This window comes from Chlorocebus sabaeus, chromosome 21, assembly GCF_047675955.1.
Source record: "Chlorocebus sabaeus isolate Y175 chromosome 21, mChlSab1.0.hap1, whole genome shotgun sequence".
NCBI classification, from domain to species: domain Eukaryota; kingdom Metazoa; phylum Chordata; class Mammalia; order Primates; family Cercopithecidae; genus Chlorocebus; species Chlorocebus sabaeus.
Window position 1 is genome coordinate 84,213,865 of NC_132924.1, and position 24,963 is coordinate 84,238,827.

At 34.7% G+C, this 24,963-nt stretch overlaps 1 protein-coding gene across 4 annotated transcripts in view; it reads right to left on the minus strand.

Moving 5' to 3' along the window:
- IMMP2L (inner mitochondrial membrane peptidase subunit 2) overlaps positions 1-24,963 on the minus strand; it is an 878,275-nt gene that overhangs the window by 471,360 nt on the left and 381,952 nt on the right. The window lies entirely within an intron of this gene.

Here is a 24,963-nt window from a genome sequence, read left to right on the forward strand (position 1 = left end):
CACTATGTTGTCCAGGCTGGTCTCAAACTCCTGGGCTAAAGCGATCCTTCTGACTCAGACTCCAAAAAGCTAGGACTACATATGTGCACCATCATGCCTGGCCAATTTTTAATTTTGTTTTTGTAGAGACAGGGTCTCACTATGTTGCCCAGGATGGTATCGAACTCCTGGCCTCAAGAGATCTTCCTGCCTTAGCCACCCAAAGTGCTAGGATAACAGGCATGAGCCACTGTGCCTAAAGATCAGTATTCAATATTGCATACATGAAAATCTGAACACAGGGTCAGGCACGGTGGCTCATGCCTCTAATACCACCACTTTAGGAGGCCGAGTTGGGCCGATGACCTGAGATCGGGAGTTTGAGACCAGCCTGGCCAACATGGTGAAACCCCGTCTCTACTAAAAATACAAAAATTAGCTGGGTGTGGAGGCACATGCCTGTAATCCAGCTACTCAGGAGGCTGAGGCACAAGAATAGCTTGAACCTAGGAGGTGGAGGTTGCAGTGAGCCAAGATTGTGCCACTGCACTCCAGCCTGGGCAACTGGGTTAGACTCTGCCTCAAAAAAAAAAAAAAAAAAAAGAATAGAAAAGAGCTTATTTGAAGTAAGAAACCCATGTATTATATATAATATCATAATAACAGAAGTATTACAAAGCTGCCTGCATAACTTTCATAAATCGTATCATTTCATACACATATTGAAGTAATCAGAAAAAGCGCAACAAGCAGGGTTCATTTTGATATTTTTCTTTCCTGAACAGGACAAGCAGATCACTACAATTAACACCTATTGTGAATTTACAGGGATTCAGGTAGAAAATAATCCATGTTAAATAGAGGTTCCAAACATCATTAACAGAGACTGAGAAACTGGGCCAGTATGCATGAGAGCACAAATCATAAAGGTCATGCGTGTTAATGAGAAAAAGACTATTTATTAGCTTGCAATTTAAATATAAAGCCCTTCTCCCTCGATGGCTTAAAATGGAGCAATATCCTATACCTGAGGACAAGAAAAGGCAGTGCCCTCAATTAGGTGAACAACTCTCACGGTCCCAAAACTTTTATTGTTGTCACTGAAATTCATCATTCTGACTTTACTTTTAGTTTGTGTTACAGACAAAAAGCTTGTGCACAGAACCCATCCTGTACTATTGTATACCTTTTTGGAGGTTTAAGAGACTTTTTTTATTTACTTTTTACTCAGTTGCCAAGCAGCATATTTCCTAACTTGTGTGTGTGTGCCAATCAATGCTTTACATTTGTTCTGAGATCAAAAAAGACAAAAATGTTTGCTGATATCATGAAAAAAATCAACGTGTCATTTAAAAACTAAAGATACCCATCTTCGGAAACTGCCATTTTTATTACACAATGAGAAGAAAACAAAAGCATGGATTTCAAAAAGCAGTGACAGATTATGTAATTATGATACTGTATAAATATTAAATGCAATTGTGATGTTATAACCACTAAGAAGTAATTTAATTTTCTGAATACGTATTTGAGGAATCCTACCCCCAACCCCCAACCCCTGCACCAGGCTAAATAAGTGAGGTAAACACTCATGACACAGGCTATGTAGCATTCACACTTGAGGTCAAAAATTCCAAAAATAAATCCATAACAACAGGTGTTACCCTAAAAGTACAGTATGTTACCCATGAAAGACCAACAATTTTGGATTTTTAAGAAAATAAAGTAGAAATGCTCTATCCATACACATTTTTTAAAACCCACCTTGGGTCCTTTCACAAATACTTACTTCTTAGCAATTCATTTTCCTTTGCTTATAAATTTCCTGTTTCACTAATTTCAAATGAAAGAATTCTTTTACAGGCACTTCTTACTGAAGCCAAGAAATGGAATAATACCTTTAATGAAGATCACTCTAACTGAGGAAGGGCACAGAAAGTAAATATAAACCACAGCCAGTGACTGATCCTTCATCAGGGCCATATAAATCTCAGGACATTTATTGTGCTATCCATGTGAGAAAATGCATTCTCATTTTAAATGATAACACTAGTAATCTCTCTGCCCATTAGAAAGAAACCAATGCAGATACTGTATATTCAAAGTAACCCACATGAACTAATCAATGATCTAACCAAAGCTTTAAAATGGTTAGTTTTCTGTTTATTCATTCATTACCCTACCCTGTTTGGAAAACTTTTTAAAAAATTATTATTTCCATCTCAATGTCACAGATAATACACTGCAACACTGTCAAATAAAAGGATTGTTTCTGGACTAACAAAATCTCTGTGTTGTAAGATTATTTTTCTTACAAGGCAAACCCATCATGTTATGACAAAATCTACTACAGTTACTAGAGAAAAGCAGAGCCAACACTATGAGCACAAATAATACTTCTCTATGTCTCCCCAGTATTTGACATTAGTAACATAATGTGCCACAGTTTCCCTGAATAACTGCAAGTTCTTCTTCCTAAAATACTTCTGTAAATACACAATATGGCCACATTCAATTTAAACTTCCAGTTAGACAATATCTAGTCAATGCCTACTTCACAGGAATAGTGGTAAGTTCTAGGAATACAGCAGTGAGCAAGATAGATCATAATTTCTGCCCTTGTGGATCTTAGAGTTCGAAAGTCACATAAGCTGGGAGTCAGATGTATTTGGAGAGTTTAAGGGAGAAATTATACCTTCCATAGAGAAGCTGATCATAATGCTCATTGGTGCAGTAGCTCAAATACAGCGTGTCTATCTCAGATGTGCCAGGATCATCTTTTCCTTTGTGTTCCTATAGTTTTCACTTCATTTTCCCCTTTCTTACTATCCAAAATATTTATGCTTATTTAAGAGTTGCTGAGTTAAAACATATTAAATCCAGGGGGGATCTCTGGGAGACTGGCCATACAAAAACAGTAGACAAGAAATAAGTGAATGGATTACAATGAAAGAGATACTTCCCTCCCACAGGCAAATGAGGATTCTTGAGCATTTATTCAATAGATGTTTCTTAACTATTTATGTGCCAGTACTGAGTAAACAACGTTGAGCAATATACAGGCCCTAATGGTACTAAAAGTCTTGCGAAGGAAAAAGACATTAAGCAAATGATCATTAAATATATAAATACAAACTGTGATAAATACTATGAAAGCAAAACAGGAATCTTGTCTTAGAAGGGCCTGATCTGAACTGTAGGTTCAGGGAGGATTTCTCTGAGAAGATATTGTCTAACCTGGAAGAGTCAAGCTAAGAGGTGCAGAGAAGGAGGAAGAACCTTCAGGGTAGAAATATGCATATGTTGTGTAGAGTTTAGAAAAAGCAAGGTAAGATCTACAACAAAAGACGATGTTTAGGTACAGTGTGGCTGGAGGAGAGGAAACTAGAGAATATGCTGAAAAATACAACTGAAGACATATACTCATGCAAGTATATGAAATATATTAAGGATTTGGATCTTCATCTAGCAAGAAGCAGCTTTCTGAACACACGCACATATGTCAAAAGGGAATATGTGTAGTTGCCTCTGTAGAGAGGAACTGTGGCTGGAGGATGGAAGCAGGAAGGAGACTTGTCACTGTATAGGCTGTTGTGCGTTTTCAATTTTATCTTTGTATATCTATTACCTATTTAAATGAAAACAATGTCATCTAGATATTTAACTCACTGGCTCTATTAGGAAGAACTGATTGTCAGAGACCAAACAAAGGCCATTGCTCTGGTATAGGTAGGCCAAGTAGTAGCACAGATAGTAAGAATGATGATGGTTTTGATAATAAAATCAACAATTTGTTCTAATGGACTGCCAAGTAAGAAAGAAGATACAATAGGAACAGCATGTACCCTAGATGAGGCATTAGGTGAACTCTTCCCACTTGCTCTCACGTGCCAACTGAGCATCACATCAGGGTGAATGCTGAGTCTGGTGGTTGCAAAGACTTAAGTAATACTAAGGGACTATTAGAATCATGAGCCACTTCTTACTAAGAAGCACAATTCTATGAAGCAAAAACTTGGGAGAAAAACAATGTATATAACTTAGAGCAGTTAAAAATAAGCAAACAAATAAAAACATTATTCCAAAGGATGCATTTGGAAAATTGTGCTGTTAAAGGCAAATGCTAAAAGTCAGCTATTCTCTGGATACGTTGGCTCCATTCATCATTCAACGCCCATTCAGAGTAATCATTGAAAAGTACAGAAGATAGAATGCACATATACTGACTTAGGAGAGATTAAAGGAATGCCAACAAAAACTAAATTTTATCTAAAGGTTAAAAATGAAATCAGAGGAATATAAAAAATAAGTGAAGAGAAGCTGTAATGTAATATACCCACAAAAGAGTGCAATAGCTAAAATATCTTTCAGGTAACTAAAAATGCTAACTAAAAACTTATAATTCAAAATAGATGGATCTGTGCTTTTCTTGTCAATATAACATGCCTTTTTTTTTGGTGGGAATTGAACAATGAGATCACTTGGACTTGGGAAGGGGAACATCACATACCGGGGCCTATCATGGGGAGGGGGGAGGGGGAGGGATGGCATTGGGAGTTATACCTGATGTAAATGATGAGTTGACGGGTGCAGCACACCAACATGGCACAAGTATACACATGTAACAAACCTGCACGTTATGCACATGTACCCTAGAACTTAAAGTATAATAATAATAATAATAATAATAAAAGAAATACAATTGATTTTATACATTGACCTTTTTCTCAATGGTGTCGCTAAATTTACTTATTAATAGTTTATAAATTATTTTATATGTTATGTGTACATTATCTTGTTATATATAAAACCTATCACTCTTTATTTCTTTATTTTTAAACTCCATGACTTTTATTTCTTGCCTTATTGCACCATGCAATGCAATAAATTATCAAATAGGAGTAATAATAGTAAAAAAAAAAAAATGCCTTTTTTATGAAGAAGGAAAGAGGTGGGGGAGGTAAGGAAGGGAGGAAGCGAGGAAAGGAAGGGAGGAAGGGAGGAAAGGAAGAGAGGAAGGGAGAAAGGGAGGGAGGGAGGAAGGGAGGGAAGATTATCTTGTTTCTGATTTCTTGCTAGCTTTAAAAAGAGCTAAATATTTTTCTTTTTTTTTTAATATTAAATTCCCTTTCACTTATCTGGATCAAGAATGCCTTCTCAAATCCTCCCTCTAATCCAAGAAAAACACTAAAGAAAAAGAAGCATACTTATAGGAAATAGAGAAATTGCCACTAGAGCCCAAATGATAGCCTCTTTGTTTAGCTTAGAATCAGACCTCGAAAATTCATAGAAGAACAGTTAAATATGTTAGAAGTGCATTTCCAGCAGCCTAGGCAGAGTTAATACTAAACACAGCACAGAAGGCAAGAGCCCCTACATCCTGCTCTATCATCTAAATTGTAAACTCCACGAGGGCAAGAATCAAGTCTGCTCTATGCCCAGGGTCAACACAGTAACAGGAATGTAAAAAGGACTTAAAAAATATTTATTAAGTTAATGGATGAAGAAGGGAATTAAGAAAGAAACGTTTTGAAAAAAACAAATCGATATTGTTTTATCTGCAATTGAATTAGACATGTTCTGGAGGTAGAAGCCTTCACTGGATGCCAGAGGTAACACTGAGTTCGACAGATGCTGCTGCTACTAAATGTATCCTCCATCTCCTAACATTTATTTTATTGGCTCCATCTTTGTGTCCTACATTTCTTGGCTAAGGTTTTGGTTTTATATTCATAATAATTAATTTGTTCTTCCTGTGGCTCCATTCTATTTCACAGCTCTTCTATTTAGTTTTCCACTTTCACAATCACACTTTAAATGTAAAAACTATTTCTTATTATCTGTTCCTTTTTCTTAGATGCTAATCTTGTTTTAGAGACACAATATTCTCTCAAATTATTTGGAAGAATTTATAATGTCTATAAGTTTTCCAATATTCCCTAACTAAATTTTGTTTCCTCTCAGGCCAGGGGGCTGCTGTTGTTGCTGTTGTTGTTGTTGTTTTAAATTCAGTGCTGTACATTCATTGTTTTGAATCATCCTCAAATATCTTGTGATTGATGGTTCACATAAATGAATAAGAAATTGGTTTAATTAATATAAAGGTCTTGCATGGGACTTTCATGCAATTGTTTATCTTTCCCAATGGTTTCCGTCCAAAATGAGAGCACTGACTGAAAGTTATCTTTAGGCAAGAGAGCCTTGTAAACTGGAAGGATTACATCAACATACATGGAAAAATATGAGAACACATGTTGGCAATATCTCTAAGTATCCACATAAAAAGGGATTTATCCAGTGGGTTACTTCAATGCACTCTTCTCTGAGGCATAGCTTCTTTCTCCTCTTAGTACTTTTCCACCATGGAGATTCAGATTCCTTAGGCTTAATCCTCTGCTTCACTCTCTGGGCCTGAAAGCACATTAGTGGCTCTAGTCCTCCATAGTCAGATTGTTTTAATTTTAGTGGTTGGGAGGCAGGAGCGACCACTTCTAGAATGGTGAAGTAAGGACCTCCAAAAATATGCTCCTCTATAAAAGCAACCAAAACACAAACAGTTGTCCAAATAAACTTTTTCAGAATTCCAAAAGTTGAACAAATGCTTGCAATGTTCCAAGAAGCATTTACTCAAGAAAAATAGCTGAATCTTGCTAAGAACAGTGAGCTTTCTATGGTTTTAAATTGCTGCTTTGGGAAACAGTAGGCAGTTCCTGAAAATGTTAAAAATACAGTTACCATATGACCCAGCATTTCTACTCCTAGGTATATACCCCAAGAGTACTGAAAACATATGTCTATGCTAAACCCTCTACACCAGTGTTCATAGTAACATTATTCATATCAGGTGAAAAATAGAAGCAGCCCAAGTTTTCGTCATCTGTTGAATGGATAATAAAATGTGGTACATCTATACATTGGAATTTTATTTGGCAATAAAAACAAATGAGGTTCTGATACATGTTAAAATATTGAGGAATCTTGAAAACATTATGCTAACTGAAAGAATCCACTCACAATAGACTAAATATTGTATGATTCCAATTACATGAAATAGTGAAAACAGGCAAATCTATACAAACAGAAAGTAGTAGATAGTGCTTGCTAGCACTAGGGTAGAGGAAGGAATAGGGAATGATTGCTAGAGTGCATGGGTTTCTTTTGGGGATAAGGAAAAATGTTCTGAAATTCTATCGTGTAATAACTGTACAACTCTGTAAATATATTAACATTCATGGAATTATGTACACTAAAAGTGTGAAACCTACAGTATATAAATTATATCTCAATAAATTTTTTGTAAAAACATTTCAGTAGATTACAGTTTTTACCTGGGGCAAAAATACTATTTTAAAAAGACATATTAAGGTGAGATTACTGCAATAATTTCTGTCTTTTAAGCTTTACAGAGGACACTTTACAGATTTATTTGTTTCTACCTTTATTCATTCTGAAATTATTTCTGGGAGTATAATCTCACAATTGCAAGTAGTGGATGACATATGTGTATATGTGTGTATCCGCGTGTGTGTGTGTGTGTCTGTGTGTGTTACCAAATGAATATATTGGTTTATTTAATGTCAAATGATTATACTTTGTTATGAAACACTTAAATAGTAATAGTTCCTCTAAGTGCTTCATGTGGAACAACTCACTGTATGTTCAAAGCTATTCTATGAGGTTGGGACTATTATTAACCATAGGAAAAAAACTAAAACAGAGATAACTTAATGAGGCCAAGGTCACAGATAGAGTAAATAAAATTTGAATCTAGACAGGCTGACTCCAGAGTCTGCTTTTACCCACTTGCTATGCTGCTGCTGTAATAAAAAAATTCAAAGAGTACGTTAAAAGTAATACAATAAGTAGTTATGTTGAAGACATCACAAATATAAACCACAGAGAAGATGAAACAAAACAGAACTAAAACCAATCCCTTCATGTTTTATAAGTTATTACAGTTTGGGATATAATTGCAGTGATAACATCAGGTCAGAAGTCAAAAGAAAAAAGAAGGTACGTTCTGAAACTGTTAAGTGACTCAGAAAGTGGTTCTAATAATGAAAAACACTGATATTGAAGATGCATGTAAAACACTGACAGATTCTTCATGAAACATAAGAGCAGAAAAAAGTAATAGGGGTGGCCCTATAACAATGTGGGGTTTAGGGGTGTCAACCCCCAAGCAGTTGAAAATCGGCATTTAACTTTTGACTCCCTCAAAAATTAACTACTAATAGCCTACTGTTGACTGGAAGTCTTACAGATAACATAAACAGTCAATTAACACATAAACTAGTACTTACATATATTTTATACATTCATGACATACATAACTTTTCTTAACTTTTTGATATTGTTAGACTAATTGGTTCAGCTGTGAGTTTATTCAAATTGTTGCAAATGTCCAAAAAATTTTCCAACATGTATAGGAAAAAAATCCATGTACACACAGACCCCACAGTTCAAATCCACGTTGTTCAAGTGTCAGCTGTTTATTGAAATAAGTATATGTGATTTACATAACCAATATAACAAAATTAATAAAATAAAATGTTAAATAGCTATTTGAGTCATCTACAATGATGTATATGAAAAAACGGGAGGATCACTTTATGTTCAAGATTATCTTTCTTTGAAGAAAGAAGCAACTCGTCAAATTTTTATTTAAAACATCCAAAAAACAACTGCTGGCTATTCTTATACCCCATGAAGTAATACACTGACAGTTCACCAATAAATTTGGATATGTCAGGAAGCCAAACCTTAACAAAATTCCATTTCACTTTTTATTTCCAGTACTACTTTGTTTTCTTTGACTTTGTCATGCCTGCCTTTATTATGCAGTGACTTGCAAGAAACTTAAAATCTCAACCATGACATGAAAACCAAATAGAATATTATGATCTCTTTGCAGGTTTGACAATGTATTGCAATTTGACATAGGGGTTGACATAACCCACCAAAGATATATGCTCTCTATTTTTAATTTTTAAATAAGTCTTGTCATATGTTCAAATCTTTATTCCTCAAGCATCTCCAAGACACAGGGTTTACTCTCATTCCTAGGCTGTCAGTTAAGGGGTCCTGGTTCTGCCTCCCTAACGAACTTCCCTCAATAGCTGCTCCCTTTCCACTACAGGCAAATGAACCTCCTGGTATTAAAGAGTACATTACCTGCTATTACATTAAAAATTGTGAACAAAACCACTCATCTTGACAGTATGAACTTGCACCAAACCACCAACTGAGTCCCTGGGATAGAGTCTGACAGACCTTTGCTATAATTGGCTCTGCCACTGAGCTGGCTTCACAATTCAAACATGAAACAAAGCCAACTAAGGAGAAACAAGGTTGAGATGTGTTTTGTCCTTTGTTTTTCCTTCAAGTACTCAAAATATTCATTACTACAGAATTTTACACTCTCGAAGTAAAAACAATACTTATATGAACATGTATGTGTGTCTATAGATATACATATGTATATATTCACCTTATGGTGGAAAATGCAAGCCTTATTGGCTATTCTTTTCTCAGAGAAATAAGCATGCCCTACTAATCTTTTTTGAGCTTAATTTTCTCTTTGGTCTCCTAGCAGATTACTTCAGGTTACCTGCTCTTCTGCATGGCTTCCATATAACCAACTGTGCCATTTCATTAGCCACAGTCCATTCCTGATGCCTGGAGAGATTATAAGCACTGGTGGCTTTTATTCCATAGGAAAAGCTGTTTCCCACCAGAGAACTGCTCTGTCTGCCTGTGTTAGGGTCAGGATATTCTAGAGAATACTGTTCTGGGATTCTTGAGCAAGCTGGCCAGTGTGACTCCTGTGTAACAGTGAACTATTATAAGCACTTGAAAACAGACTTTGAATTTTACTGATCTGTATAACATCTAGGCCACCTGCCAGTGTACCTGAGCATAAAGAAGGTTCAATCAGCATTTGTCGAACTTAAATAGTAATTGAGAAAGGGAAGGCCTCAGTTCTACTGATAGCCATTTGGGATCATACAGTTTATTTTTCATTCTTTTTCCACATCTTTAAAATGTCTAGAAAGATCTAACAACCAGCTTACATGAAATATAGGGCACAGAGAAATAGGTTCAATGAAAATACAGGGATATAATCACCAAAATTCAACATGTGGGAAACTATCTACAGCAAAACTAACCTGGTTTCTTCAACAAATTTCAACAAACAAATTGTAATGAGAGAGAGGGAGGAAGAAAGAAAGAGACAGAGACAGAAAGAGACAGAGACATAACTGATCTATGGAATTTAAACTGTATTTAAGGGACATAACCAAAATGTAAAATGTGGAGCTCCTAATTTTACCAAAACATAACATGTGGGTCTCCTATTTTGAACAAACCAAATGTAAAAAATAAACATAACATTTATGAGTCAATCACGAAAATCTGAACACAGGGCCAGATACGGTGGCTCACGCCTGTAATACCACCACTTGAGGAGGGTAGATCTCCTGAGATCAGGAGTTCAGAACCAGCCTGGCCAACACGGTGAAACCCCATCTCTACTAAAAGTACAAAAATTAGCTGGGTGTGGTGGTGCATGCCTGTAATCCCAGCTACTCAGGAGGCTGAGGCAGGAGAATCACTTGAACCTGGGAGGCGGAGGTTGCAGTGAGTCGAGATCGCACCACTGCATTCCAGCCTGGGTGACAGAGTTTCACTCTGTCTCAAACAAACAAACAAAATCTGAAAACAATATTTGAGATTAAGAGATTATTCTCAAAGTTTTAGATGTGATAAGAGTAATAATAACTATGTATGAATGACCTTATCCATAGATATTGATGGAAATACTTACAGATAAAAATACCTATGGTGTTGGGATTTGCTTTAAAATAATCTTGGAAGGGAGAAAGTTGGTGGGGTAAAATACATGGTATTTTACTAGACTCTTCACTATAATTTAGTATATGTTCAAAGTTTTAAAATGTAATATTAATTGCTATTAATTACATAATTAATCATAATTAATTTAAAGTTTTAAATGCTTAAAATCTACACATTGCCTTCCCTTTGAGCACTTAATGTTACCACTGCACTACCGTTATTTAAACCACTTTGCCTCTTATGTATAACTTTTCCTTAGGCTCTTCCTCAATTCAGCAAAAATATAGTACTCCCTCTTCCCACTGAATCCTGCAAACATCTCTGTTACTGCACCCATCACATTTTAGCACTGCATTTGTTTATTTCTCACACTAGCAACTTCTTAGTAGAATATATTTTGAGAAAGAAAATCTTAATGTATTAAGCACAGTATATAAGCACAGTATAATAGAAAAACAGTTACATATACCGAAAGTTTTTCCTTTGTCATCCTCCCTAATAAGTGAGATTACTTGTTGAAGTTTCAGCTCAGTTCATAAAACTCTACCAGAACACAAGCAGATGCTAGCAAGATGTTCTATGTACTCTATCCTCAACTCGGCTCCTCCTCATTAATAGACAAAAGGGTCATTATTTCATCTTCTCCAAAGTTTTATACTACAAAAATAATCTCTATTTACTTTCTTCTAATCCCATCTTCTTACTTTCTCTTTTTAAATTATTATCTATCTCTACTGAATTATGAGCTAACAAGAAGTAAACGTCATTCTTCTTAGTATTCCAGAACTTAGGACAGCGCCAGGTAAATAGTGGATAGCTGTACATAAATATATATAGATGAATGATGAATGGATAGCTGGATAAATATCAAGCCTCAAAGTAATATTTTTGTTGATTTTTCTGAGTTAAATATAAATGCAAAAACCTGCAGTTTTACTGTAAAGAATTCTAAAGGCCTTTAGGTATGCCAAAATAGAATATATTATACATGAGGGGAAAGGAAGCATATCTCTTTAAAATAGCATTTTATATGTTTAGGAGTACTGCCTTATGGAAAACAGCTAGTTACTCAATTTTTCTTTTTTAAAACAAGTTCTTAACAGAACAGTATTTAAAAGTCATCATGACTTTGGGAATTTTAAAGAAGATTTATAGGTATTCAAACTTCATTGTCAATAAAATGTCAACACAAAGACTTATACCGACTAAAGTTAATTTTTTTGTGTTATATATTGAGACATACTGTAACAAAAAACACTATGCTACCACACAGAAGCAGAGCAGTACAGTAGTTTGACTTACAACCTAATCAGTAAATAGTATAACTTTCTGTTAGTTACGAGGGATCATCTTAACTTTGCAGCCTTCTGGATTGTTAAAGGATGTTTTGATTTACAATATAAACTAAACTGTGCCTATCTCTTCATGGTAAGGATGGAAATTGACCAGTTTATGGATTGACCTACTCTGGACTAACAGAAATCAGTAAACCATGAGGCCATGTTATTTTTCTTTACTTACACTGTACTTGGAAACACAGTAAGAGTGTCTAAAATTGCAGATGAAAAATGATTAAACTCTTAACAAACATATATACAACACAGGAAAAAAGGTACTCACCTTTTAATGAGAACTATACATTTTCTTTATGGTAGTTGTACAATAAGCACACAAATCTCCAAAGTTACCAAGTCTGGGACACTATAAAAATCAATTTTTCATTCAATGACTGCTCATATCCATTCAGCATGAATTATTGCCTTATTAAGTACCAGAGACTTTTTCTCCCTAACTGAACACCCCATTGTACCAAATCTAGTTAGATGAAGCAGAAACAAATTCATATTTCCTAACACTTATTCAAATTTCTTGGACTAGAAACTGCACTGCTGAGAGTCTTCACGTTTTATCAAATTATTCTCCCAGTAAGTTTCTTACTAATAAGGCTCTCATGTATCATTGCTTTTCTCTTTTTATGAAAAAGGAAAAGATCCCCACTAATTTCACAGTACAATGATTCATTTATTACTCAATCTTGTTTCTTAGTCTATTGAAATTAAAGATGCATATGCTCTATTATATACCACACTATTATATTTAATAGCTTAAAATGTTAAAAATAAAATTAAAACTACTTTAAAGTACCTTTAATAGATATTTCTAACACCCGACTGCTTTATCTTTACTAACTGGCTATTTATTTCTTAGATTTCTAAAGTCCTGCTAGAAACATAATAATGGTAGATAGGCATTAGCATTATTATCCACCATATACATATATATTTTTAGGATCTTCCCAGTGAGAATTAGAAGCATCTCGTCAGCAAATAGAATGTTATTTTTGAAATACAATAAGAAAAATAACACCAAGAAAACCCAAACTTCACCATGAAAAGAACATCCCTTTTTATCACTACTATTGTTATATCTGACTTTCAAATTAATTTCAGTAAAAAGAAAATGGTGATGGTAAACCAATACTGGTTAAACTACAAGAAGGAATTTTACTTGGAATGTAAGAGTCTCATTGCTCCAAATCTTACTTGCTGTGAACTAGGGATAATTAATAAACTCTTAATAGCAGTTTGAGTTTACATTTAACACACGAGATGGCTGCAGTCTAAAAATCACTGTACATTAGTTCAGTTTTCTTTCTTTGTTGTTGTTGTTTTTTGACACAAGATCTCACTCTTGTCAGTCACCCATGCTGGCGTACCGTAGTGTGACCATGGTTCACTGCAGCCTTGACCTCCCAGGTTCAAGTGATCCCCTTGTGTCAGCCTCCCAAGTAGCTGGGACTACAGCCATGCCCCACCATGCTCAGGTAATTTTTTAACTTTTTGTAAAGACAGGGTCCCACTACGTTGCCCAGGTTGGTCTTGAACTCCTGGGCTCACGTGATCTCCTACACCTTGGCTTCCCAAAAACTGACATTACTGTCATAAGCTACCACATCCAGATCATGAGTTATTATTAAAACTCTGCTGGGGAGGAGAGATATATTCAAAGATGTATGGGTAATAATTCTGCCTTCTTTCCTAGGATCAGGATGAATATGGTTTTTCTGTTTCTGCATTTGTTGTAAGAAACAGAAGAACCCAAAGTTTCCAAAACTTCCTTAGGTGGAATGCAGATATCATTGCAGTAGTGTGTGTCGTTACTCTGGGGCTGGTGACGCAAGCCTTGAGAATCCCAGAGCAGCAACAAAGCTGGACAATAACATTCAACTCTGGCTGACTCTGCTTCTGGGGAGAATGTCACCAGCAACTGCTTATCCACTAGGAAACAGAGAAACTGAGAAATAGCCACTCTAAATAAACTATTTAGATCTTCTCTGGGTAGGCATTTTCCTTCTTGGAACACATAAATTGGAACATTAGAACAGGTAAACTAAGCTCTCTTCTAACCAATCTCTAAGCTATCTGAAATGCCAGTGTGGTTAATAAAAATTTTTTCACTAGAAAGCCTTGCATTTATATTCCTCTGTCTCCCTGTCTGTGTATATGTATAACTGCACATACATTTCCATGACAATGGAAACTTGTGTGCATTGTCATGGAAATGTATATGCAATTACACATATACACAGTCAGTCATGTTTTCTACTGAACAAAAATAATATATACTTTTAAAAACTTTTCATTGTTACATAACATAGATATTATAAAATGTAAAAATTTTAGGCCTAGCTTGGATGTATTTTTATGAAGTGAACTCATTTACGTCAACCATTCCAGGAAGCTTCCCTTGTGCTCCATCCCAGGGATTTTGCCTCTTTAAAGGTAACAAAAATTTTAAACTGCCATTTTAACTTTGCCTGTCTCGGAACTCATGAAGATTAAAATATAGAATATGTATTATTTTGTGTTTGACTTATTTGCTCCAGATTATACCTGTGAGATTTATCCGTGTTCTTTGTATTGTCATAGTTTATGCCTTTTCATTGCTCTATAGAATTTAATTTTATATCTACAGGATTTTTATTATTTCTATTCTTGATAGACATTTCCATTGTTTACAGTTTATTTAAAATAATACTCTTGTATAGATTTTGTGGTATAGCTACACACATTTTTTGGTTTGGTATGTATTTAGGATTAGAATAGGTGGGTCACAGGAGATGTTTAAGTTCAGCTTTAGACTAGGCTGTCAACAGTTTTCCAGAGTGGTTATGCCAACTTCCATTGCCACAAGCACCTTAAAAGTTCTAGCTACTCCACATCTTCCCTCTCTAATACTTGGTATTTTAAGTTACTTTATTTTCTAAATATTAAATTTCAATATTAATGCATTTTGTTATCTGGTAATGTTAGTCTTCCAACCTCATTCTTGTTTTTCAACACTGACCTGGTTACTCTTGGGCCTTTGCATTTCTCCCACAAAATCCTGTTGAATATTTAATTGGGATTACATTAAATCTATACTCAGTTTCCTGAGTCGACATTGACACAATTCATAAACTCATGGTATATCTTTCCATTAATTTAAGTTTCTTTTACTTTTGAAATGTGTGCACAGGTTTTACAAATCTTTTATTTTTCCCTAGGTATTTGATGATTTTGATGCTAGTATTAATGTCATCTTTTAAAATTTTCATTTTCTAAGTCTTTCAAGCTAGCACAGAGAAATACAAATGACTTTGTCTGCAGACCGTGTATCTAGTATTTCCTACATATTTGGAACACCAGACTGGTGAAGTCTTCTGGGCCTGACATTTTTTTCTGTGAGGAGGTTTCTATTGACAGAGTTTATTTTCTTAACAGATATGACAATTCAAATTTTCTACTACTCCATGTGTCAGTGATGAGAATGGGTGATTTTCAAAAAATCCGTCTATTTCACCTAAAAGGTGTTCAACATCACGGATCAACAGAGAAATGAAAATCAAAACTACAACGAGGTAACATCGCATTCCAGTTCAAATGGCTTTCATGTAAAACATAAGGCATTAACAAATGCTGTAAGGATGCGGAGAAAACAGACTCCCTGTGCACTGCTGGTAAGAATGTAAATTAGTACCGCCACTACAACGAACAGTTTGGAGGCTTCTCATAAAACTAAAAATAGAACTACCATATGATCCAGCACTCCCACTGCTGGGTATATACCCACAGAAAGGGAATCAGTACATCAAAGAGATATCTGTACTCCCATGTTTGTTGAAGCATTATTCACAATAGCCAAGATTTGGAAGCAACCTAAGTGTCCAATAATGGATGAATGAATAAAGAAAATGTGGTGCATATACACAGTGGAGTTCTATTCAGCCATAACAAATAATAAAATCTTGACATTTGCAACCACATGGATGGTTCTCGAGGTCATTATGTTAAATGAAATAAAATAGGCATGAAAAGACAAATTTCACATGTTCTTACTTATTTGTGGGAACTAAAAAACAATGGAACTCATAGAGGTAGAGAGTAGAATGATGGTTACCAGAATAGGAAGCATATTGGAGGAGGAGTGGGGATGGTTAATGGATACCCATTAACGGTTAGATAGAATGAATAAGATTTAGTATTTGATAGTACAACACTGTGACTACAGTCAACAATAATTTATTGTGCATTTAAAAACTAAAAGAGTGTAACTGGAGCATTTGTAACACAAATAAAGAATAAATGCTTGAGGTAATAGATATCCCATTTACCTTGATGTGATTATTACACATTGTATACCCATATCAAAATATCTCATGTACCCTCTAAATATATATATCTACTAAGCACAAAAATTTTAAAAATAAAATAAAATAATAAATATTTTTTTAAAAAAACTATAATCAAACAGTAAACACATTTTCTGGATATTATTGGTGATTACACAACTATATTAACTTACTCTAGTTGTCTGCATAAGCAACACAAATCTGGCCCCGATGACATCATTAAAATACATTACTATTAGCACTACATTACTGTCAGAATTTTTATTACAGTTTTCTAGCTTGTGAGCATTCTCTCATCCCATACTCTATATACAAAAATAATACTTTAATATATGTTTTTATTATTCCAGAAGCAAAAACACGTTTTGGCAAAAACTCAGAAAAATGTAAAATAAGATTACAGTATTTTTTACATGTCAAAGAAAATACATTCCAATATTTTCAACTCTTCCAAGTACTCTGATTATAGATAGATATAGATAGATATAGATACACATATAGAGAGAATCATCAAAGACTGTTGCATACCAAATAAACTCAACACTAATGACAGTAAAAACATAATTCATAAGGGTGAGATTTTTAAATTATATAATATAATCCATTATAGCACTTGCAACTAAACACTGTTTACTACATAAAGTAGTAGCAACTATGCCTCGAGGTAATTATGTGATTTTACGATTGCTAAGAGTAATTTCTAAATGTAAAACTGTTATAAGACGCAAGTTTAACTTTCATCCAAAACTCTAGTTTTTCTAATCACAGTTTTCAGTTCTTTTAGGACATTCCCATACTCATGGGTGCTACACAACTGTCTATGATATTGTTTCTAAACAGGTAAGAAGTTATATTGCATATACGTTTTTTTAAAGATCCACAAATACATATTCTGTTGAATAATGCAGATAACAAACGGGGTTATTTATTTCAGTTTTCTTGAATTATCAAACTGAAGAACAAATAATTTGTTCTGTGAGTAATATCTAAGTTTCCATTCCAAGCTATTCAGCCCAAGCTTAATACAAAATCCAACTGGAAATCAAGGACTGGTCTAACCTTTCTACAATAGATGCTTTATGATCACACCTAAATTTAGAGTATCAATGAAATAAACATGACCAAAATTAAACGGAGCGTCTTCTTTTATAAGCATATGCTTAATATCCAGACACTTATTTCACCAAATGTCATAATGTACCTTTAGAAGTTCTAAACTAGGTCACATAAAATTATGTTTTGAAATTTAAAATGTTTCTGGCAGCATTCTACTAAGAAAGGGTATTTTCTGTTCAGATTGGTGCTGATTATTTTATTTGTTTATTTATTTTGAGACGGAATCTCACTCTGTCGCCCAGGCTACAGTGCAGTGGCATGATCTCGGCTCACTGCAACCTCCACCTACCGGGTTCAAGCGATTCTCCTGCCTCAGGCTCCCGAGTAGCTGGGACTACAGGCACGTGTCACCACACCCAGCTAACTTTTGCATTTTTAGTAGAGATGGGGTTTCACCATGTTGGACAGGCTGGTCTCGAACTCCTGACCTCATGATCTGCCCACCCTGGCCTCTCAAAGTGCTGGGATTACAGGTGTGAGCTACCACGCCTGTCCTCAGGTTGATACTGATGATATTTATACCTTAAAACATTTACCTGGTTGATGTATTTTGCTTGAAAAAACAACCACCTTTTCTGTAATAATTAACTTCTCCAAATTAAGAAAACACTCAGCCAGCAAAAATAAATTCACTAAACAAAAGGAAGAAAACAAAATAAATGAATTTTGAAATAAGCTAAATGCCTTAAATGGGGAATAGAAGGCCTGTGTTTTGTTACTGTATTTTTTTACCAATTTCTCATGAAGGCTTACATGAAGAAATGAACTCTTAGAGAAGCACTGTCCAACAGAAATATAAGGTGAATCATATATGCAACATTAAGTTTTCTAATAGACACATTTAAAGAGGAAAAAAGGTGAACTTTTGATAATATATTTTACTTTATAATATACCTCAAATATTATTACTTAAACACGCAATCAACATAAAAATTATTAATGAGGCATCTTACATTCTTTTTTTTATTACAATGTCTTCAAAATCCAGTCTGGATTTTATCCTAGGGCACATCTCAATTCAGACTAGCTGCATTTCAAGTGCTCCAAAGTTAACGGTATCAACTTGCACAGAGCAGCTTCACACTTTTGGTTCTTCACTTACTAAATGATATGATTCATAAGGGGTATTTTAGTAAAATTCTAATCATGGTTAAAACTGATCAGTGATGATAGATGCTAAATTCTTCTTCATCTCATAAATATGAGCAAACAGAATAAATCAGTATTAAATATATCCAAAAAATGCAACAGCAAAATATAGGCAAATTTCACTTACGTAATTTATGAAAGTATGCCATAAGTATGTTTGTATTATTATAAATAAGTTATCTGAAAATATTAAAAAGCTATAAAAAAATGCTTCAGAGAACTGCTATATATAGGAAAAATGATAAATCCCACTAACAAACCTTTGAGCAGTGTTTTTGCCTAGGTTTATACATATTAGAGTAGTTTACTGCAATTTCTATATATCACAGTTGTGGTTTACAAAAAGCTTGTACGGACACTAAAATTTAAATCATGTATGTTTTAAGGCTGGTATGGTGAGTAAGTCATTTTGCATGTAAGTGAGTAAATGAATTAACATCTATAACTCAACTGGTTCTTTACTCTTTATCATATATATGTTGAGTACTCTCTGTTAAAAGTTTAATGACTTAAATTTTTAATAAGATAGAAGGCTATAAATTCATGAGCTAAGTATGTCATTTAGGAAGTTAGACAATGAGAAATAAAGTAAAAATAAAGGTAATTGAAAGTAATAACAAAGGTATGAACAAAAATTAAAGAAATATAAAATAAAATGTAAAAAAATTTAAAAATATATATAAAGACATATAAAATGTAAGATTAAACAGGAATCACAAAATGCAAAGTTAATTCTTTGAAAAAACTAAGAATTCAGATAAACTTCTGATGAGTTTGAAAAATTAATAAAAGAGGGCCAAATAAATATTAGAAATGAAAAAGGTAACATAATCAGAGATTTAACAGAATTAAAAGATACTAAAAGAGTTCTGTGAATACTTATCTGCCAATAAGTTGAAAAAACTTTCATTAAATAGAAATATCTTTATAAAATAGAGTTGATCTCAACAAAGAATAAAAATACAAATAAATATACAACTTTTAAACAAATGAAATTATTTCCTTAAAATCTTTCCATAAATACAACAGACTCCGAGATTTTTACATGGAAGTTTTATCAGACTTTCAATAAACAAAGCATTTCAATCTTTCACTTTTCTAGAGAATGGGGGGAAAGGGCATGGAAGGGAGGAGTGATTTATTTCCCAACTCTATGAAGTCAATATAGCTTTGATGAAAAAACAGATTATGACAATAGAACAAAAAATAATATGCCCTCTCACTCATGTATGTATATGTAAATATCCTGAACAAAATGTTATAAAAATAAAATCCAGTGATACATAAAAACATTTCTACTGTTTGACTAAGTTCAACTTTTAGGATTACAAGGGGATTATAATTAAAAGAACTACAAATGTCATTTACTATGTTAACATTCTACAAGACAAAATTAACATTATCTCAATAGATAGAGAAAAAAGTATCTGATAAAACTGATTACTCAGTTATGGTTAAAAAAAATAGCAAACCAGGAAACGAAAAAGATACCCAAAATAAACTTTAGTGATGATGAATTTGTTAGGTATCCTATCATGGTATATTCAAATTTCACAAATGCTTCAGAGCACATTCCTCAAAATTCAAGGATGTGAGTAATAAGTATGCTAAACAAGTGTATTGTTTGGAGTAACAGTATTAAATACCAATTTGCTCAAAATAGTAGTGAAAAGACTTTAGGACATTCATTATCCACAAGGTTTTTGATCCTAATGAATGAAATGTTTACTGCAAAGAACCAATTTATTCATTTCATTATAAATAATTTTATTGACAGGACAATTTTTAAGACAACTTGACAAACTAAAATGTCTCCACTTCAAATAAAGGACCCAACATTTAAAAAAAATTATATTTGGTTATTGCTTTAAATAGAATTCTGATGTTGAACTCCATAATATGTGAGTATGTGTGAGTTACCACTTGTGTTTAACAACTGTTAGATAGCTAATGTTAGTCCAAAGGATGGTCTGCTCTGGTTAACACACTAAAATTGTTTATATCAAAATCACAAAATCAATGCCTGCAAACCAAACCAAAAGTAAGGTCATACCAGTTTTTATATTTATTGGTAAACAAACTATTGATCGCTAAGATTTTGTTAAAAATTATGTCTTTTACATCTCCCTAAATGCATTACACGTACGTGTTTCCAATGAGTTTTTAAAATGTCTAAGACATGAAGAAATTTAAAAGAATCTTGAAGAAATTTATTAAACTCTGAAATTTGATTAGAATTGTACAAAATTTATTTCTAAAGTCATCTCAAGGAGCAATGACCTCAGGTAAACATGAGCTCTTAGAATCATAAGGGATAAAGAAGTCTGGCAACATTAAAAAGGGAAAATGTTACATTTTAAAATGACAATAAGTACAACAGAAATACACTAAAGTTTATAAAAACATATATTAGAGTCATCAAATGTAGTCACCTACTCAGCTTAGGGAGGGCACACCCTCCACAGGGATGCATTCATTATCCATTTTTAAAGTTGATTTTAACTTTACAGAAGGCATGTTTGTGAATCAAGGAAGATTCCAGGTTTTGAGCGAGTAGTTTTGGGTTTTCTTTCCCCATTGTGTTTGCCAAGCCCCAAGGTAAGATGAAATTTCCAGCTAGAAGGTATGCTCTTGCCAAATGACTTTCTCCTGACCAAACTTTTGTCAGAATCCTCCGATCCTCCACTTGACTAAGCCTCAACCGTGGCAGATAAAAACTGCAAACTCTTGGCACAAATGATTTTGTCTAGACACCTCCACCCCCACCAACATAAACACTAAGAGACTTGAACAAACACTAACATAGTTTCTAACTGCCTAAGGCCACAGCTCTAGGATGACCCCATCCCACCTTAGAGTGCATGCCGGAAAAAAGCTCAATACTGCCAGAAGAACTTGCTGTTTGTTCCAGTCCCAAACCAGATAGGCCCCTGAACTCTGCTCTTATAGAGCAGTTGCTTTGGAAAGCTTGCAATTATAAATGCTTTTTTGCCCTTTGGGACAATCTGCTATCCCAAACTGTTTCCTCAAGGACCTGAATGCTCTCTCTATGAGATGCAAACATTCTGGGAGACAACTGTCACTCTCACTCCCAGATCCTGTGGGAGTTGAGGCCCAACTTCCAGCGGGCACCTTGCTCTGACTAATACCATTGCCTCCTGTCATAAAGATAGATTGCTTCTCCTCTGGAGAAGTGTCAATTAACAAACCCAGGTGGCTTCATCACATGGACCAACCCCCTATTAACACCCCTCAGTGCCAGTCCCTGGCCTCTAAACAGTCTCCAGCTTTTTGTTTTGGTGAAGTTGAGTTCAATTCATGCTGAACTCACTTCCCTACTGCAACTATTTATTACTGAATCAAATCTCTCCTCAGTGCTTTAACTAGTGTCTAGCTTTGTTTATCCTTGAAACTCTGAAAAAAAGTTGATAATCCCCTGTCAATATTCTGGTAGTCTCAATTCTGTCACATGTATGTTCCTGCCTTGTCATAGAACATTAAATTAAACCCTAAGTGGCTTGTGTGGATTGGTATCAGTGGGAAACTTAGCTGGTGGAGTTTCGTGAGCTTTAGATGAGGGTGGGATGGGATAAGGGGCTTGATAGATTTTCTATAGATTTTGTGTGCAGTGCTGCCAGATAGACCTGAGATGCAGTGGATGATGCCCCAACCTAATAAGAGAACCAGGGACTCTCCAAGGGAACGTTCTATAAGGGAATTTGGTCTATAATCCAATAGTCTGATATCTCTTATTGAGAATGGTCTTTGTTCTAAAGTAACTCAGCTTTGCTATATCTCAGGGGAGACTAGGCTGTTGTGGCCTTAACTACAGATGTAAAGACTCGAATGGATGGGGAATAAAGCAGGAAGGAGCTTTTCCTACTATACTGGAACAAGCTATAGCACAAAAGATCTGAAATAGCTGTAAGAAGAAAGTACCATGCAGTAAGCAGAACATAACATTTACAGGATTAAAAACAGACTACTGGAAAAGGCATAGTATGACAGCAGTTAAAAAAAGGGAGGGAAAGTAGGAGAGGGGGAGAGAGAAAGGAAAGGAAGGGAAGGAGGGGATGGGAGGGGAGAGAGGGGTGGGTGGAGGGAGGGAGGCAGGGAGGGAGGCAGGCAGGCAGGCAAGCAAGAAGGCAGGCAAATTGGCCAACTTCAGACATAGTATTAAGTTGGCGCAATTACTTTTGCACCAACCTATTGCAGGGAGTGCTGACAATAAGCTAGAGCTCTGGGAAATCTAAAGGTGATAGAAAGCCAGCTAGAAAGACAAGCAAGCAGCAGAGGGAGTCCTGTCACTAAGTGGATGGGTGCCATTCGCAGGACAGGTTGTGAGGAAGCACTGGGTCACTAGGGAAGTCACCACAGGCTCAGAGATTGACACCAGATGGATTTACCAGGAATGGGATGAAAGGGTGGAGGGATGCCGCAGCAAGACATAAAGAGCCCAGTTATCAAGAACAGGGTAGTAATACAACAGTACACAGTGACCTAATAATGCTAAGGCCCAGAAAACTCGATCCAGTTTAAATCTATGAACTTTACTGTCAGATGAGTCAGAAAAGCAAAGGAAGGGCATAACTAATTATAGGAATCAGGCCAGGCTCACAAACATAGCATCTGTCAAGTTTTCAAGTCACTTAATTCAAATAAAGAGCTTGGAAGGGACATGACATTTTGTTCATTTTGTTGTGAGCTGATTTAAAAAAATTTTTTTTGCTAGGTTATTTACTGTTTTGGGTGTGGTTTTGTAGCTTTTTTTTTTCAATTATTTTTTATTGTAGAGAAATACACATAGCATAATATTTACTATCTTAACTATATTTAAGTGTACCAATCATTCATATTGTTGTGTTGCCATCACCACCATTCATCTCCAGAACTTTTTTCATAATATAAAACAGAAACTCTGTACCCATTAAACAATAATTCCACATTCCACACTCCCCCCACCCCAGGCCCCTGGTAACCACCATTCTTTCTGTCTTTATGGTTTTGACTATTCTAGGTACCTCATACAAGTAAAATCATACTGTATGTCTTTCTGTGACTGGTTCATTTCACTTGGCATAATGGCTTCAAGGTCCATCTATATAGTAGCATATGTCTGAACTTCCTTCTTTTTTAAAGCTAAATGACAGTCAATTGTACATATACACCATACTTTACTTATTAATTCATCTGTGAATGGATACTTGGGTTGCCTCTGCATTTTGGCGATTGTGAATAACATTGATATAAAGGTGAGTATATAAATATATCTTCAAGATCCTGCTTTCAATTCTTTTGGATAAATAACCAGAAGTGGAACTGCTGGATCACAGGGTAATTTCATGTTTAACTTTTTGAGGAAATACCATACTATTTTCCACAGTGGCTGTTTATTTTTAAATACATTTAAGCTATTTTACTATTTTAACTGATTTCATTAGTATTTTACTAATTTTATCTACTTATTTTATTTAAAAATTCAGTTGTAAAAATCTTGATTTAATTGTTTCAAGTGATAACACGGAACAATCAGGATAAGGATAATAGACTTGTGATAAGCCCTTGACCGAAGCTGGGGTTAACTCTACAAACACCTTCGCAGCACCAAAACAAATCTCCCATACTCATTCTGGGTGATTTCTTGGCCCCTAGGAACAAGACTGACAGCATCTTGAGATAAAACTGCAGTTCTGCCTTCTACCATTTGAAGGCCAAGCCCCTGACAAGTTATCAGGATTGTAGTGCATTCTCAATTAATATAGGTTTTGATTAATATTAATGATTGCTCTCAGCCAATCAGCGGAGACTAAGACTGAAATTTCTCTCATAAGACAGTGATATACTCATCCCCAAAGAGAGCTCAATAACCCAACTAGGATTGTGTCATATCATTTCTAAGAATATTTAGTCTCTTAATTATAATCTTAAAATGACAAGAAAAAAGTAGCAATTCATATTTTTAAATTATTTCATTTAAACCCCATGAGTGAGGTTAGTAATAATGGAAGGATTATTATCTCCATTTCATAGATTAAGATACTGATGCTTAGATGGGTAAAAGAAATAGATGCTTAGATGGGTATCTTGCCCAGCTAATTAGTGACACAGCCTGACTCTAATCCAGGAAATTCAATAAATGAAATCTATAGTCTCGACATAGATTTAAATTCTACACAATCAAAATCTAGTCC